This window comes from Ambystoma mexicanum, chromosome 2q (genome assembly GCF_040938575.1).
Source record: "Ambystoma mexicanum isolate Mex_15411 chromosome 2q, UKY_AmexF1_1, whole genome shotgun sequence".
Lineage (NCBI taxonomy): Eukaryota > Metazoa > Chordata > Amphibia > Caudata > Ambystomatidae > Ambystoma > Ambystoma mexicanum.
The window spans coordinates 768,314,331-768,332,529 of NC_090924.1; positions in this window are offsets into that span (position 1 = coordinate 768,314,331).

The following is an 18,199-nucleotide window of genomic DNA, read 5'->3' on the forward strand; positions in this document are numbered from 1 at the left end:
GTCAGATGATGCTTGCTTATTTAAAAGCTGGCATCATTCCAGAAGGCCTACAAATTAAAAACATCCCCCGCGTTTTTACTGATAACCCGAAGTTTAAAGGCCAGTTCAGTGCAGTAGGCAACAAATGTTCTAGAGACTTTTTGATCCTCATCATAGACACATCTGTGGAAGAAGCAGATAAACAAAAGGAAGAAATCGCAACCTTAGAAATTAAAATCAAGGGCAGTGAGTTGATTCAGAACATCAAAGAAAAACTTGAAAAAATAGAGGAAGAGATTCAGAAATTTAAGAAACTGACTCTAGATAAATAGATTTGGAAATACAAGAAAGATGCAACCAACTGTAAAGAAACTACAACTTATCCCTATCTTGTAGAGTCCTATTACACTGACCAAAATAAATTGGCACAAAACAGAAGGCAATTTGGAGGACGACCAAAAAATAAATAAGTCAGCTTTTCCAATACATCCAACTCCAGTTCCGGGAGTGACTCTGACACCACTGCTCCTTCAACATCGGCTAACGCTAGTGGACAACCACATTTTTTCCGCGGGAAAGGGAAACGTGGCCGCAACTGGCAACAGGGATACCAAGAATGCAGACCCGCAAATGGCGGGGCCCACCACCGACTTGGTGATCCCTGTGTTTAACCTCTCATCACATGTTTTAACTGTCCTAGAAGGCGACATTCTAAGAAATGGCCTCAGTTTTGTCCCCACTACAAAAGCTTGGGATTTTGAAACACAGATTGAATTACAAAGGTTTTTTCGGTTGATACGCTTAAAATACTTCTTTAACAATGTCCCTCCCCCGAATAAAGAGAAAAGCATCACAGGCCTAAAACCTCCTTCAACCTTTTTTCCCAATAATTCAATGGTTTCGCCGGCCGTCCTGGCCTTTGAAAACAAAGTCCTAGAGGACACTCAGGCTCTTCTACGAACGCGGAATCATGTAAGGGATAATATGTCTCATGGCTAACGAGAGGCTTTAAAATCTCTCCAAAACAATTCCTCGTTCCTGATCAAACCCACGGATAAAGGTGGGGGAATAGTTTTGTGGGACACAGTGCTGTATGAAAAAGAAGCACTGGCCCAATTAAGCAAATCTTTGTCCTATAAAAAACTAGATCAATATCCTACTCATAGAATCAGGGACGAGATAAAAAGCCTGATGGACCATGCATTAAGAGAGGGCTGGATCACTGTTGATGAACAAAGCTTTCTCATCAACAAAAATCCATCAATTCCGGCGTTTTATCTATTGACGAAAATTCACAAGAATAGTACGACCCCTCCAGGAAGACTGATCGTGTCCGCACTTAATTCGATTTTGGAACCTCTCTCTGTGTACACTGATTGGTTTTTGAGACCTTTTGTCAGGACCATGAAGTCCTTCATTAAACCATCTGGCAGATCTGGTGATTGACCAAACGGATCTGTTAGTTACCCTAGACGTAACAGCTTTATATACTAGCATACCACAACCAGAATGCTTAAAGGTCATGGCAACTTTCTTGAATAAACGAACAACAACTCAGGCAGTGGTAACCACAAATTTCATCTTAGAATGTATACGCCTCGCATTAACAGAGAACTTTTTCCTGTACGATGGCTCTTTTTACCAACAGATACATGGGACAAGTATGGGTGCGACATTTGCCCCGGATTTAGCAAATCTATTTATGGATTCTCTTGAGGCAGCATCCGTCTTCCATGAAAACAATCCCTTCAAAGGTAACGTGACCAAATGGTTTTTATTACATTGACGATGAATTGATGATATGGAAGGGTGATCAGCTCAGTTTACACCTCTTTCTGAATTGGCTCAATGCACAAAACAACTACATTGAATTCACTGTGGAGAGTGACCCTGAACAAATCTCTTTCTTAGACATTTTGATTAAAAAGACTCCATCAGGACATCTACAAACTACTTTATTTCGGAAACCGACCTACAAAAACACCTTGTTGAGATATAATAGTTTGCATCCGCTAAGCCTCTGAGATAATTTACCAGTTGGGCAATTTTTAAGAATCAGGAGGAATTGCTCCTCTATGAGTGATTTTGTGAATGAAGCTAAAGATCTAAAAATTCGCTTGAAGTCTCGGGGGTATCCAAACAGACTAGTCCAGCGAGCTTTTAAACGTGCTCAACATACCAACCGAGAAAGGTGTCTTTTTCTGGATAAAACCATCAAAGATGACAAAATGACGTGTGTCATGACATACAGTCCTATTAGTAACGATCTCAGAAGAATCGTGAAAAAGCATTGGCATTTCTTAAAAACTTCCGATTTCAACCCTACTGTCCCAAGATTTGCCTTTAAAAGGCAAAAGAACTATCGGGATTTATTGGTGCATACTTATCCGGTTAAACAAAGCGCAACGCCACAGCCTACACTCTGGAACTTGCCATGAGAAATAGGACACCATAAATGTAGACGCTGTTCCGTATGTGAGCTTACAAAAAATATGTCTTCCGTTGATTTAAATGGAAAACTGTGGCAGCTCCACTCTTTTACCACTTGCACCACTGATTGGGTGATTTACGGGATTAAATACCCTTGCTCCTTACTGTACATTGGAAAAACGACTAGGCCAGTTAGGCAACATATCTGTGAACACAGATCGTGCTTAAAAAATAAGGTGGCAAACAAACCTTTGGTTGCTCATTTTGAACTGAAAAAACATAAATACACAGATTTTCTCTGGTTCGTCATCGAAAAAATTGCCAGCACCCCGAGAGGGGGTAACAGAGAAATGAAACTGGCTCTGTTCGAGCAAAGATGGATCTACACTTTAAAGACTGCCCAGCATGGCCTTAATTTGTCAGTGGAATGAAACACCCTTCTTTGAAGCCACTATTGGAAAAAGGGTGGTGGACAGGTGGTTTCCCCCTCCTCCTTCCCTTTTTCCTCCATTGTTGTGCTTGCTGTTTTGTTTTGGGCACCGTGTGAATTATTTTTCAAAGACTGCAGACTCGCACAGTCCAAGCTGATGTGTGTCGTGCATGTCGGTGCAACACCTAGAGTATCTCGAATGAGAAACTCCAGGCTTTTTTGCATTTGATATTAGCACAAAAGAATGGCTTTTGGAAAAGTGCCGGCTTAATTTCAAAAGGGTCTGCTTAATTCAGAAGTGAGATTTTAGTGTACACTGAGTTTGACACTAATCACATTCCGACATGGTCTGCACCATTGAACAGCAACGTCAACGTCCGTTTTGATAGCACTCACGTGACATGACGTGACCTACGTGGTCAGTCGAGTGATAAAACCACGTGACTTCAACAAATGGCCACAAATAGCAGGCCATCGAGCCGTTTCCTCGTTAGTGCTTGCGGAGTAACACGGCGTTAATGTGGATGCCCAGAGAAGATGGTAAGCGTACGCCACCATTATGCTATTACAGCTTTTTCTCATTTTCTGTACAGGTTGTACCTCGGTTTGGGTATTTGACCGCATTTTGTATGTGATTGTGTCCTCGGGCTTTGAACTGAGACTGCCGCCGAGGGTTTTGACGAGCGTCGGAATGAATGAGTAATGTTTTCTTCTTCGCCCGCTTTATTGCCGTGACACCCAAAAGGTCAATTTGCACGCGATTGAAAACACGTGGTCCTCGCTGTGAAGGGGTAAGCACAATGTGATTTATGTGCACCCGTATAGTCGGCGTAGTTATGCGCTTGTAAAACCAAAAGCTTTTAGTATAACAACAGTACAAAACAAGTGTTCTCCATTTGGAGAAAACACTGAACTGGACCTAATTTGAACAGGTTCTAACAAAGGCATGTTTTCTTTTTCTTTTCTTTTGGTTTACTTAGGGCACTGCATATGAGCATTGAGCCGGTATTCTCTCTCCTGGAGGACAACGGCAGCTAAAGAGGTTGTGCAGCAGTGCCGTGTTTTTCTCCTCTGATGGTCCTGTGTGGAAAATTGCGGGCTACAAATTAAAAAAAAAGAACTTACTGATGATAACAGTGAGTAGTGGTATTAATGTGCCACACACCTTTTTCGTGGCTATTAAATAGAACTAGGCTAATTGAGAAATGCATGTTTTGTATAAAGCATGGTCTCTGAGGGGCCATTTTTTGTGCCTTTGGAATACTTGTGACATGAAAGTTTGGAGTAAGTACAAAGATTGATCCTATGACCTAAAAGTTTGGAGTAAGTACAAGGATTGATCCTATGACCTAAGTAAAAACCTATGCCCAAAAATGAATAGAAAAATAAACAAGTATATTAATAAGTCTTGCTGCTGGGTTATAAATTAGATGTGACATTTGGAAGCAAAGATTGTATAATAAATAAAAAGAATGTAAATGACTAGCTCTAAATACATTCCTTGTGAGAAGTATTGAAATAGTCAATGCTATTTATAAGATGTAGATTGAGTAAAGGAGATGGAGTTGTGAACAGCTTGCTTATATTGCCCTGCTGTGTCCCATCAGGTTTTTTTTATGTGAAGCATGTACATTGTTGTTTGGGTCTGAACAGGTCGAATAGTAATAGGATTAGTGTGCCAAAATAGTGTGCTTAACAGCATTTTCATTTAGGAGACCTTGTGAGTAATTGAACCCATGAAATGAATTTATTTTAGACTGACATGTTGTACTTGTTTTTATGTATTCTTTGTAGAATCGGTTGTTCAAATCTACTGTTGGCGTAAAAAAGTCTTTTTCGACTTACTTTGAAGAAATTCTGTCCTGAAGATGGCCTAAGAAAAGAAAGTTTAAAGACACTAGGGATAGTGTCTGTAATAAATTAACGGCCGAAACATGTCGACAGTCATCTAGAATACCCATGCTAATTAATTGTGGGATTTCTTTCATGCAAACAAAGTGGTCAGAATAATATAAAACCCTGTTGTATTCTCTTCCCCTCCTTTGTCGAATTTTTAGATTTATATAGCTTTTTAATTATTGGCAAATTGTTATAAAATGTGTAATACTGTGTATGTGGCAATATTTGCCTTTTTAATGTTATACAACATGTGATAATAATAAAATTGAAAATATTTTTGTAAGTACTGTATATGCAGTGGGTTCATGACTGTAGATAGGAACACATGTAATAGGTTTCTGTCTATTGTGTAATTGTGGTTTCACTTTAAAACACTGGGGCAATGGAAAGAGGGGTATCAGACTCACCTTTTTGCTTTATGTTTTGCGCTCTCTTGAGTTAGCTCCCTTTGAGTCTTGATCCCCCGATAAAAAAGTTGGGAACTTTACCTGCTTTTGGTAATATCGGTGGTATCTGCCAGATAGGTTGCAGTGGCTGCCGCTGGTGGCTTCAAGAAGAAGTCTAAATACTTGTCATGTGGCTCCAAAATAGAGCCACACAGGCAGACAATAGGTCTTCCCGGGGGGTTAAGACTGTCTTTATGGACCTTAGGTAAGATATATGTGAGTGGGACCCTTATCTCTTTGGTCGTAAGGAACTGAAATTCTTTTTCACCCAATATATCAATGTCGCGTGCCCGAGTGGCAAGGGCTAGAATCTCATTTCTAATACTCTCTGTCGGATCACCTCTCAATTTAAGGTAGAAGGAGGAGCTGTTGAGCTGTCGCCACACCTCAGCATCATAGTAGGTGGAGTCACAGACAACAACACCTCTGCCTTTGTCAGCCTGTTTAATGACTATGGAGGTGTCTTCCCTGTGGTTTTGAAGGCACTCCCATTCCTTCTTAGAAAACTTGAAAGACCTGCTGTGTTTAGGATCTGTAGATGAAGAAAGAATGGAGTGAAAGTCTCTTAAGACAGCCCGTTTGAATACAATGGTTTCATCTGAAACCATTGGGTTGGTAGGGGTAAAGGAAGACTGGGGTTTAAAGGGTGTATTGCTGTTCCCTTCTCCAGGAATAACATTAATCCCAAAGTAATCCCTAAGGCGTACCTTCTGGAAAAAATTCCGGAGTTCAATTTCCAAATCCATTTGACTAGGGTTTCTCATAAGTATAAATGAGAAGCCTTTCTACAAAATAGTTGTCTCTTCCTGAGTTAGTATTCTTTTGGAGATATTGTATACCGCTGATGGTGTACTCATCGGCGGTAGGCTCGCCTCCTGGTTTTGAATACATTCTCTATAGGAAGGGGCCCTAGATCTATGGTTGGAAAAGGAAGAGTCGGTGGTGGAAAGGCTGGGTATGGTCCCTGAGATGGATATTTTTTATTTTATTTTATTTTAGCATTTGTATAGCGCGCTACAACCCAAGGGCATAGAGGCGTTGAGAAGAATATGTATGCAGGCTTGCTTAAGGGTTACAGGATAGCGGCCCAGGACAATGGATTAATACAGTTACATAGTTTACAATAGGTTACATGTCAGGTACAGTAAGCAGTACAGTATTCAAATGATGACGATAGGGGGAGGCGAGTCAGACAAAAAGCTTTGTCTTCAAGGCTTTACGGAAGGTTGTGTGGGATTCGATCTTCCAGAGTTGGGCAGGGAGGGTGTTCCAGTAAGTTGCAGCCAAGGTAGGGAAACTGGAGCCACCGGCTCGCACTCTTTGTGTATGAGGAACAATGAGGTGATTCGCGTATGCAGACCTGGAAGGTCTAGAAGGTGTTTTTTTGATGATCCTCTGAGCTAAGTAGGTGGGTGCCAATCCATGGATGCATTTGTGTGCAATGGCCAGTGTTTTGAAAATTATCCTTTCTTTGACGGGCAGCCTTCTAACCCCAGAGATGTGATGCCTGCGAGCTGTACCAGCCGCGGCCCTCAGGGCATTATTCTGAGCTACTTGAGGTTTCGACAAGTTCTTTTGGGATGTACGGCATAGAGTGCGTTACAGTAGTCTAGCCTAGATCCGATAATGGCCCTCGCAATGGTGATGCAGTTTTCTTATGACAGGAACGGTCTAACTGCATTGATTAGGTTGGAGTGGTAGGCAGCTGAGGATGCAATGGCATTAACATGTCTATCCATGGTCATGATAGGTTCCAGGTATACACCCAGTGTCTTCATGGCTCAGGAGACAGTAATGGGAATGTTATCTATTTTAAATGAGCTGTATTATGTACCGAGTTTACTCAGTGTGGCTGTGGATCCAATTAGCAGGAGTTCTGTTTTCTCACTATTTAAGCACAGCCAGTTTTCAGCCATCCAGGACTGGATTGTGGAGTAGATGAGATTGAGAGTATTCATATCTGTAGGGTAGTCACCAGTCAGTGGGATGAGCACCTGGGTGTCATCTGCATAGTTAGTATATGAGATGCCCATGGCGTCAAGAAGTTGGTGATATGCAGGACCCTTGCGGGACACCACATTTGATAGGGCTAGGGACAGCACTTGAGGAGTCAGAGAACACCTTCATCACTCTCTGTTTGAGGAAGGACGATATCCAATCACAAACTTTCGGGGAGAAGTTGGCAGTGGAGGACAGATGGTGACATAGGGTTTTGTGATCTACCAGATCAAATGCCGCAGACAGGTCTAGCAGGAGAAGGAGAGCTGGCCTACCAGCGTCTCTTAGATCATCGATTTGATTTTTTGAGATCCAGTAGAGCCGTTTCTGTGCCGTGCCGTGGCCTGAAGCCAGATTGGCGCAGACCTAGGAGTTGATTTTCTTCCAAGAATTTTTGAACTTGCAGGTAGGCTGCTTTATCAAGAATCTTTGACCTGTATATTGCTTACAAGTGCATTTATATTTTGCCTAGACCAATTGGCGGACTTTCATAAAATGCACTTAGATTTTGCTTATACCGTAATTGCACTTAGATTTTGCTCAAATTATAATTGTATGTCTTTGTTGAAAGCAATGAATTTTATGTATTTGTTAAACACACTCTCTCTTTTTTGTGAAATAAATAAGTCAGAAAGAAAATACGTTTTTCTTTGTGTAAAATGATGTTGCTCTATGCTTCTTATGGTGACCTTGGGTTGTTCTAAGTTGGAATAAGTAGGATATCCTGCTGGATACCATTTAAAATCATTTCATAAATTTTCAAATTTAGTCTTTACGGCTTTTGAAACCCTTGTTATGTGAATATTGGTGACCCCATCATTAGCTGTACCACGTTTGGGTCAGTCCCCATTTTGTGTACTTATCAAGAATCTTTAGCAGGAAGGGGACTGTAGTGATCGGTCTGTAGTTCCCTGGTACCATTGGATCAAGGGAAGTTTTTTTAGGAGTGGTCGGACCCAGGCTTCCTTCAGGGAGGTAGGTACCGGGGCTGAGCGGAAGGATGAGTTAATGAAGGTTGTAATGAAGGGAGCCAGGGCATGGGCGCATTCCTTAATGATGTGTGCTGGGCATGCATCCCCTTTGCAGTTGGATGGTTTGATAGATTTGATAAGATCTATAAGTTCTGCTTCAGTCATGTCAGAGAAGTCAAAATTAGGTACCTCCTCAGCTGTGGCGGTCGGAGGAGTAGGGGGACGTGTGTCTATGATGGATAATGGAGCTTTTTGGTGTGCTAGAATTTTAGTTTGCAGATTGTCCAGCTTACCTAACATGGCAGTTTGAATAGTGTTGCACCAAGACTCATCCATGATGATGGCAGATGGAGGGGTAGTAGGAGTCTCAAGTTCCCTGAATATTGCAAAGATCTCCTTGGTCCCAGATTTGGCATTGTTAATCCTTGTATTGAAGGATGCAGCTTTAGCCTGAGTGATGGCTGCTTTGTATTGTCTAGAACAATTTTGAATGCTTTTTTGGTTGTTTTGTTAGGGTTTTTCTTCCGGTTGCAAGCAAGGGCCTTCCCACCCCCTCACCCTCACCCCCTTCCCACTCCCCCACAACTCCCCCACACACCCTCACCCCCTCCACCTCCCCCACAACTCCCCCACACACCCTCACCCCCCTCCCACTCCCCCACAACTCCCCCACACATGTCCCATCAAGTCTCCAATGCCTACATGAGGCTGCCCAGACAATCAATTTGCACTCCCTGGACCAGGTGGCGGCATGTCTAGCTGGCGCAGGGTGCGTGATGACCTGCGGAGCGGGCTCATCTGGGTCAAGCTAGACAATGACGGTGTGGCCGCCTGCTCGAATTGGGTAGCCAGACGCCCTGCCTCCATGGCATCGGCTATGCGGCCTAGTACCTGGCGGAGGGCGGAGACCTCCTCGCAGAGGCGGCTAGTGTTTTCGGCAAATATTTTGCCCATGGAGGCGGTGCTCTAAGAGATGGTCCTGCCTAGAGAGGTGATGTTCTCACGCCACTCCTGCCTAGTCTGTGTGTTGTCCTCAAGGAACTGCTGCACAAGGGCAGTCAGCTGTTCTGCACGCTGCGGCCCTGCGGGTGCACCTGTGGAGGTGGATGGTTCCTGGCTGTCCTCCTCAGCCTGCTCAGCCTCAATAATCGGCACTATGGGACTGAAGTGCCCTTCCATTTGCTCCTGCCCAGACTGCTCCGGGGTGGTGGCGTGGATTGTTTCAAGGGATGATATTTGGGGGGATGCCGGTGGACTGGGCATGCGGGGCAGTTCTGATGCATCGTCCTCAACGGGCACCCATTCCTCGACCTCTGGGTCCTCCACAGCCTGGGGTGCTGTGACTGCCACCTCCCCAGCCAAAGTTGATTCCTCAGAGTGTGGGTCCTCAGCTGATTGCTCAGGCTGGGCAATGGGTGCTCCAGCCTCTACGGCCCTTGGTGGCACCGGTGTACTGGCAACCTGGGGTGTCTTGCCTGGTGGTGCACGGCAGCCCCTGTGTTGTCCCTTCGAGGTCGAAGGGCGGTTGGTGTCATCCCGTGAACTCTTATTGGGTGTGGTATTCGCGGGGGTTGCGTCCTGCCCGTCGCTGTCATGGTCAGAGCCTGTGGGGGCCGAAGAGAGGGACGGCATGAGTGATGTTTTGAAAGGCATCATACATACATTTGGACAATTGATCATCCACACAATTGAGGGTAATAGGCATTTGAGTTTGGATGATCATGTTGTTTGATACATGGGTGGGTTATGCAGGCATACGTCGGGGTCACTCATGTTGTCCAAGAGCTATGCTATCTGACATGCATATTTGTTGGGGCTTGCATGCTGTGTGACTTATGGCATTTACATCTTTGTGTGGTATGTGTCATGTACGGCATCGCCTTGCTGCAGGCATCTGCATGTGTCTGTGATGCGTCCGCCTACTTTGCTGGGAGTGTTTGTGTGTTGGACCATGGCTTGTCTCTTTGGACTGACATATTGGTTGACTTTCATCAGATTCTGCATTACTGTGTTTTCTTAGGACACTCACCTCCATCGGCCGATGTTGTGGCGCCACACTACATCTAGCCGACACCTTCTATCCCCTCCATTCCGATCATGCTGGCGCAGATGTCCTCCCATGGGGTCAGCTTGAAGGGTGAGCTGGGACCGCCTCCTGTTGCCAGTGCCTGGCTCTGGTTGACGGAGAGTATGTTTCTTACTCTGAGCCGCAAGTCGTCCCAGTGCTTATGGCAGTCTTTGGTGGTGCGTGGGGTGTTTCCAACAGCATTAACTATCTGGGCCACAAGTTCCCAGATCTCCTGTTTTTTTTATGATGGCCTCCCTCTTCATGCTGTTGGCAACGACAATCCCAGCATGCTCCTGCAGTGTCCCGGGTAGCATCTCCAACTCATCCTCATTGAATCTCTCCTTGCGCTGGCGGGCAGCTCCCTTCTTAAGGGCCTTGGACATTGTGGTGTGTTTGGAGAAGGTTTTCTGACAAACAGCAGAGTCCCACAGGTCCTGTGTGCTGAGGATGGCAATGGATTGTGTTTTTAAAGATGGCCTCCGTGCTCCTTCCCGTTCCTGTGTGATGACGCTACTTCCGGTTCCGCTAATTTACAGTGACCGTTATTAGCGGTGACCACTAATAGCGGTCACTGCTATTAGCGATCACCGCTAATGCCGCATTGGTTCATGCCGGTAGTGCTATGGGTACTATGCATGATGCCGCTAAGTAGTGTTCAGATACCTGGGGGTTTGTATTGCTATATAAATGCAAATAATAATAATTATTATTATTATTGTTGGGGAAATACATCCATAGAGGATTTAAAAAAAACTATTATAATTATTTGAGTGCAAGTATGATAGTATGTTTACTTGAAGTGTGTAGATACCTGTTGGCGTATTCTAACTATATTTGCCTTTACGAGACGTTTTGCAGTAAGAATAACTTTGATGGTATATTTTAAGTAAATTGCAATGAGGGGTATTTTAGAAGTAGTTAGATACCAGTTGTTGTATTTTAACTGTTTTTTTAACTGTTAGGTTTTAAAAGTACTATTGAAGTATTGTAGATGTAGTTAGATACCAGTTAGCATATTCTGTTTATTATACTATCGTTTAGTGAGTACATTTGGGGAGAAGGAATATTACGTAGGCATTTGTTTGATTTGGTGGTAACGTTGGCGTATTGCAATTATATTGGATTTTACAAGAAGTGTAGCAGTAACAAGAACTGTGCTGGCCTATTTGAAGTGGATTGAAACGAAGGGCAGTTTTGAAGTAGTTAGATATCTGTTGGCATATTCTAACTATCTTGGCTTTTAAAAGTACTATTGTGGATGTAGTTAGATACCCATTGGTGCATTCTGTTTATTGTGCTACAGTTTAGTAACTAAATTTGGTTTGAAGGAATATTAATTAAGCATTTGTTAGATTTGCTGGTAACCTATGTTTTGGAGTAATGGAAGAACCACTTCTTTTTTGACATATGCAGTATATTGGCCTGAAGTGGTTGTAGCACCAGTGTTGTAGATTTTGCCCACTGTTGTGAAGGATTTCTTGACAAGAGATACTTGGTCGTGTGTGAAGCTTTTAAGCTTACCATTTTTTTTACCATTTGCATTGTCCCTTAGAAGCATTAGTATCACATATTGGCCATGTGAGTTTGTTTGCATGTTGGAATGATTGTCTGAATAACAAGAAGGGCATACTATGCTATTATTTGCATTCTACAGAAGCTGGTGAAATGGAATGGATTGAGATCTTGGTATGGATAGATACATAAATCGTTCATCAGGGATGCACTCTTGTGAAACATGGTTGCAGAGAGTGCATGTATGTTTCAACACGTATGAAATCTAAAAGATTTCATTTATAGGGATGTTTTTGGTTTCCAGTACTTGTAGTAAGCACATTAGGAACCATTGTGGATCTTCCTGTGTGTTTATGGTGAATATAACCATTCCTGCACAGTAATCTAATTTTTGCCTTATACCTGAGACACTGTAGGTGCTGTCAGGATTATTTGTTGCATTTCTATGAAGGAAGAGCATTTGAAAACACAACTGGTCCAAGCCGTTTAAGTAAATGTTTTTAACTATTGGTGGCAATTGGAAGAGAAGATTGATTGCTACATTTGCACATCAATTTACTCCAGTTGTTCTTTGTTTCTTTAGCAGTATTGTTGGGACATCTGTTATAGGTTCTGTTTCCATTAGTTTTCCTTTTAAAGGTTTTCTTCTTTGAGTACAAGGTACATATCTAGATGGGGGTGTACAGTGCATGTAGCCTGTTGTATTCTAGGATGCAAGGAATGTCAGCGTGGACTTTGCATCAAAGTTAACTAGGAATAGACCATTCAGTGTACGTAGATGCGAAAGTGCTACGTAACTCATACCTTCTTTAAAGACTGTGCTGCCAACGTCAATCAATGTGTGATCTAGCGTTAGACCTTGCAATTTGTGAATAGTGACAGCATATGCAAGAGATAGAGAGAATTGTTCTCTGCGTGTGCACATGTCTTTGAAAAGAAGGAAACGTGCTATTGTGCGGCCTATTTATTTAACTTCTGCACGTTTTTCAAAGTGGATGTTGATAAACTGAATGTTGTCATGTGGATATGTTTGGAAGCCAACAACTGTACTAATTGCTCCATTGACTAAACCTTGTTCTACATCAAGGTTATGTTTTAGAATTACTATGCAGTTTAGACATAGCGTTCATATTTTTTCTATTCCAGCTGTGTTGGAGATACATTTTTCTACTCTATTTAGTCATGCTGTTGCTTGTTGACACAAAGGGAATGTCATGCCATGCACTTCTAGTTTGTCTGTGGAGGTGATATGCAGTGTGGGTTGCATTTCTTGTTCAACATTGTATTGTTGAATTGAATGCAGCTTGCAAAGGTTGGCTTTAAGGACATGCATTTTATATTTTGTTGAGTTCATTGTTCCACGACATCAGGAGCAGATTTGTTTTGCCCATATAGCTCATGGATTAGTGTAGTATTTAAGATGGATTTTGCATCTTTGGTAAGCAGACCACTTCAAATGTTTTTGTAAAATGTTGCCATAGGTGTGATCTGCAGACTAATACATATTTTTAGTTAGTTCTCTGTAGCTCAAATGTTGCCAGAGATTTACATTTCCAATGCTACCAAGTGTTTAACAGCAATGCTTGTGTCCTGTTTTGAAAATAGGTTGTTTTATAACACGAAAAAGAGAAGGGGGGCAGACCACCCACTAGATTAGAATTCTGTGTTTGAGGAGCATGTATAATGCTCTACAGTGATAAAAAGTTCTGAATAGTCTCAAAGGTGAGAAAGGCAAAGGCAAGTAGTTATCACCTGTCATATCTCTTAGAGAGCAGTGTGTCTTCATGAGCCGACTATAACTTTAAGACTACTCAGCAGTTGTGAGTGAAGAAGAGAAAGAAAAGGGGGGGCAAAGAAGTTTCTATCTACCCCTGCCTCTCTTTACCACTACCCATAAACTGTGCTGGTGGGCTGCCTACCTAATAGAGGATAGAGTAAGTAAAATGAAAAAAGAGAAAAGAGGGAGCCATCTCAATTTCTAATTTTCATAGTTGTTTATATTCTGCATCTGCTTATATTTGCATCTCTAACTGCTCAAGTGCTTGTTTGTTCTGAAGTAGTCATAATATTGACAGGAGAGGCAGAGCCAGAGGTGGGCCTATTGTGTTCATAACTAAAAAAAGGGAAAAGAGAGAGAGAGCTAACATGGAGGTAAATCTCCACCAGTTCTTTGGCAATTTTGCAATATAATTAGTAAGAGTGAAATAAATGTTGTTGATTTGAAATTAATACTCTAAGCTAATATATAGTGAAAGTACATTGTTACAATTAGAGAGATATATGTGCTATATTAATGTACCTACTTTGTAGGATGTGAAGAGTGTTCCTTTTTCAGGAGTTGGCTTCAGCAATCTTCTATCCTGTAATTGTAAAAGAACGTTAGTGGGTAAATATGGTAATGGTGAAGTACTTTTACTAAGTGAGGTTGTTCTTTATGAAGGTAGGATGAGTTGTTGGGAAAAAGAGTTAATGAAGTTGTGTTATGGGTGGTTTACTAAAGTGTGAATAGGGAAACTGTGGCCTAGTGGTAATGCAATTTGGATTGTTGTTGCAGCAGTGTTTGGTGTTTTATAGTAGCGGCTGGGAAAGAAGAGTACTTTATATGTAAGGTGAAGTGTTGTATACGGATACTTTGGCGTTATACAGATATGTGTGAGTAGCTGGAGAATGGTGGCAGTGTAAAGGATGTAATGAGTGAGGTAGGACAGTGTGACATTTATCTGAAATAAACCATTTAAAATGCTGACCGCTTCAAAAGGAGAATTTTCATGAAAGATAAAAAATGCATATGTGCCTTTACTGCAGCACTGTGTGTAACCTTTTTGTAAAATAAAAGCATATGGAAAAGATTTGTAGAACATTTTTAAGTGGCACTTGGTGTGTGAAAGTTTAATATGTTGGCAGTATATGCATGCTTGGCAACATGATCCATTCCAATAAGTAGGTGCATATAAAGTCTTATTTTTTTCTTTGCAATGTGGGAGTTGTAGTTGTACTTTTTGCATTAGAAAACGTGCACTGCAAGTCCCAGAATGCAGAGAAAAAACGAGTACTGGATAAGCACGCACAGATTGGACTGGGTCATGTTAGCAAGTATGCATGTACTGCCAAGATAATAAACTTGCACATACTAAGTGGCATTTACAAATGTTGTACAAATGTGTGTATCTGCTTTTTCTTTGTTTTACAAAGACGTTATACACAGTGCTGCTATAAATTCACATATATATGTTTATATATATATATATATTCAGTGAAAAAAACTTTGTTAAAGGGACGTTATGGTTAATTTGCGCTACTAAAAACCTATGAAATTCAGTGAAAAAACTTTGTTAAAGGGACGTTATGGTTCCAAGTAAAACCGAAAAACCCTTGAAATTCGCCAATTATGGTAAGCTAAGCAACCATAACTCGCGCCATCACCGTGCACTGCTAAGACTAACACCCAGGACATCAAGGATGACATCACAAATGTCATTGATGACATCACTGATGACATCACATGTCTGGCTCACTATTTTTTCTTTTGCTGACATATCTAGGCCACATGGCTTTCTTCAGTAACAGTCAGAAACTAAGAATTTTATTTTATTTGTAGACATATCCTTCTAGTAGGTTCTTACAGTAATTCCCGTAGAGTACAGCCACATCATATGAAACATATACATATGGGAAAACACAAGCTTGAAAGACAGCAATCCTTTTTGTGCATAAAGATAATCACTAGATTTATGAGCACTTTCTGATAGTTCTGTTGTTTTTTTATGGCTGTACTTTCCCTGTATATGGTCATATTTGTATACATTGTACTCACACTACTTTCCTTAGGGTCCAATCACATCAAGTGATACATATACATAGGGTAAATAGCAGCTTTGAAACAGAGCAATCATTTATTTGCATGAAACTAATCAGTTAAATTATGAATTGTTTCTGCTACTACTTGTGCTTTTTTGCTAACTTCACTTTCCCTGCATATACCCATATTGGTATGTGTTCTTGTGTCTTTGTGTTTTGTCTATAGTAATGCAATTATGTAATAAATGGGTTTTATTAGCTACTTATTACATATTTCACAGTACACAAAAATCTGTTAAGAAAACAATTATCATTTCATTATTCAACATATTAACATTACGAATATCATACCTTCATCTTGTACGCTGCACACAATGTTATGCTTCTGTATGAGTAGCTTAGTATACTAGATAGAACCCCATAATAGGATGCTATTTATATCAATGCATCGTTCAATGCACTTATTAGGGTATATTTCTTGCAATGATTCTTGACACTTTTTTTGCAACATAATAAGAATCCCTTCTACACATATTTCATGAGAAGTACATACACATGTGATGTCATCAGTGATGTCATCAATGACATTTGTGATGTCATCTTTGATGTCCTGGGTGTTAGTCTTAGCAGTGCACGGTGGTGGCGCGAGTTATGGTTGCTTAGCTTACCATAACTGGCGAATTTCAAGGGTTTTTCAGTTTTACTTGGAACCATAACGTCCCTTTAACAAAGTTTTTTCACTGAATTTCATAGGTTTTTAGTAGCGCAACTTAACCATAACGTCCCTTTAACAAAGTTTTTTTCACTAATTTCATAGGTTTTTAGTAGCGCAACTTAACCATAATGTCCCTTTAACAAAGTTTTTTCACTGAATTTCATAGTTTTTTAGTAGCACAACTTAACAATAATGACTTTGACTTTATATACATGTCATATGGAACTGACTAGATCTCTTCTTATGAACTTGATGTCCACAAACTTATTTAATGTTCGCGGACATGTTCGGAGAACAGTACCACTGCCTAAAAACTGTGGGGGGTGGGGTGGTGGGGTATGTTTGATTGTTATATCATAATATAGGAACATTTAACAAATTCAAAAAGTAGCACACAAACACATTATATATAGTAATACATAAGAAATGTAACCCATATATGTAACACACTAACCATTAATTTAAATACAATATGTTCTGAAATGGAATATACCACAAGAAGATAAATTGGCTTCCAACATAATTACCTCACAGACAAAACAGAACTGAGAACAAGACCAGACCCACTGAATACATAGGATTTATCTTACCAGAAATGGTAAGTGTACTTCATTTTACTCATATATTTATAAACTTTCTGTATTAGATTAAAAAATATATTATCTTTTTTTTTTCTCATCACAGAAATGTCTAGTACTCTGGAATGGCTAGAGGACAATTTCCCACATGAAGAAATGTCACCAGATAGTGAAACTAATGGTAAACACTTTATAATATAAACCATTTATTTATTATTTTTTTTATATACATTTAACATATATATTATTTTTTTGTACAGAGCATACCAAAATAGAAAAAACTTCACAAAACCCTGTTATGGATAACAGTCTTCACAATATAGAAGAAAACATTGATGTATTGTTGGCTAATTTTAATAATTTAAAAACTTTGTAGAAAATCATTTCAAATCAAAAACCTCGTACGATTGCCCCACATGTACTTGTCCCTCCTCACCATATCCCAGTCAATTATCCCCAAACCCTCTCCATAATCCAAAACGTTTTGATGAGACTTCCATCCCTTCTTCACCTAATACCAATCATGTTGAAACCCCAAATTCTCCTGTTTTTGTTTCTGTTTCTGCCTCACCTTCTCTGTCATAAATTATTAATATATGTTAAATAAAGTTAAATTTTTATATTGTATTGTGAATAGTTTCCGTTTTTTTTTTAAAACAATAAAAGTGTCCGCGGACAGTGCGAGTGTTCTGAAATGTTCGTACATAAACGAAAATGGAGGTGTCCTGAAGAACACCACGCCGGTTCGTACTGTTCGCTAGTAAGTTGAAACTGTTCTAAGAACACCCATGGTGTCCTGAAATGTTCGTAAAGAAACAAAAATTAAAGTGTTCTAAAGAACACTATATCTGTCCGTAATGTTCGCTATAAACTTAAAACTGTCCTAAGAACACAATTGGTGTCCTGAAATGTTCGTAAATAAACGAAAATGATGTGTTCTGAACAACAGTACAACTGTTCGTAGTGTTCGCTAGCAACATGAAACTGTACTAAGAACACACGCGGTGTCCTGAATTGTTCGTAAACAAACAAAAATTAAAGTGTCCTAAAGAACACTATACCTGTCCGGTACTGTTCGCTAGCAAGTTCAAACTGTTCTAAGAACGCTATTGGTGTCCTGAAATGTTCGTACGTAAACGAAAATGGAGGTGTCCTGAAGAATACTATACCTGTTCGTAGTGTTCGCTACCCAATTGAAACTGTTCTAAGAACACAATTGGTGTCCTGAAATGTTCGTACATAAACGAAATTACACGTGTCCTGAAGAACACTATATCTGTCCTTACTGTTCGCTACGAAGTTTAAACTGTTCTAAGAACACACGCGGTGTCCTGAAATGTTCGTTTCACGTGTGACGCACTTTTAATTACTTCAG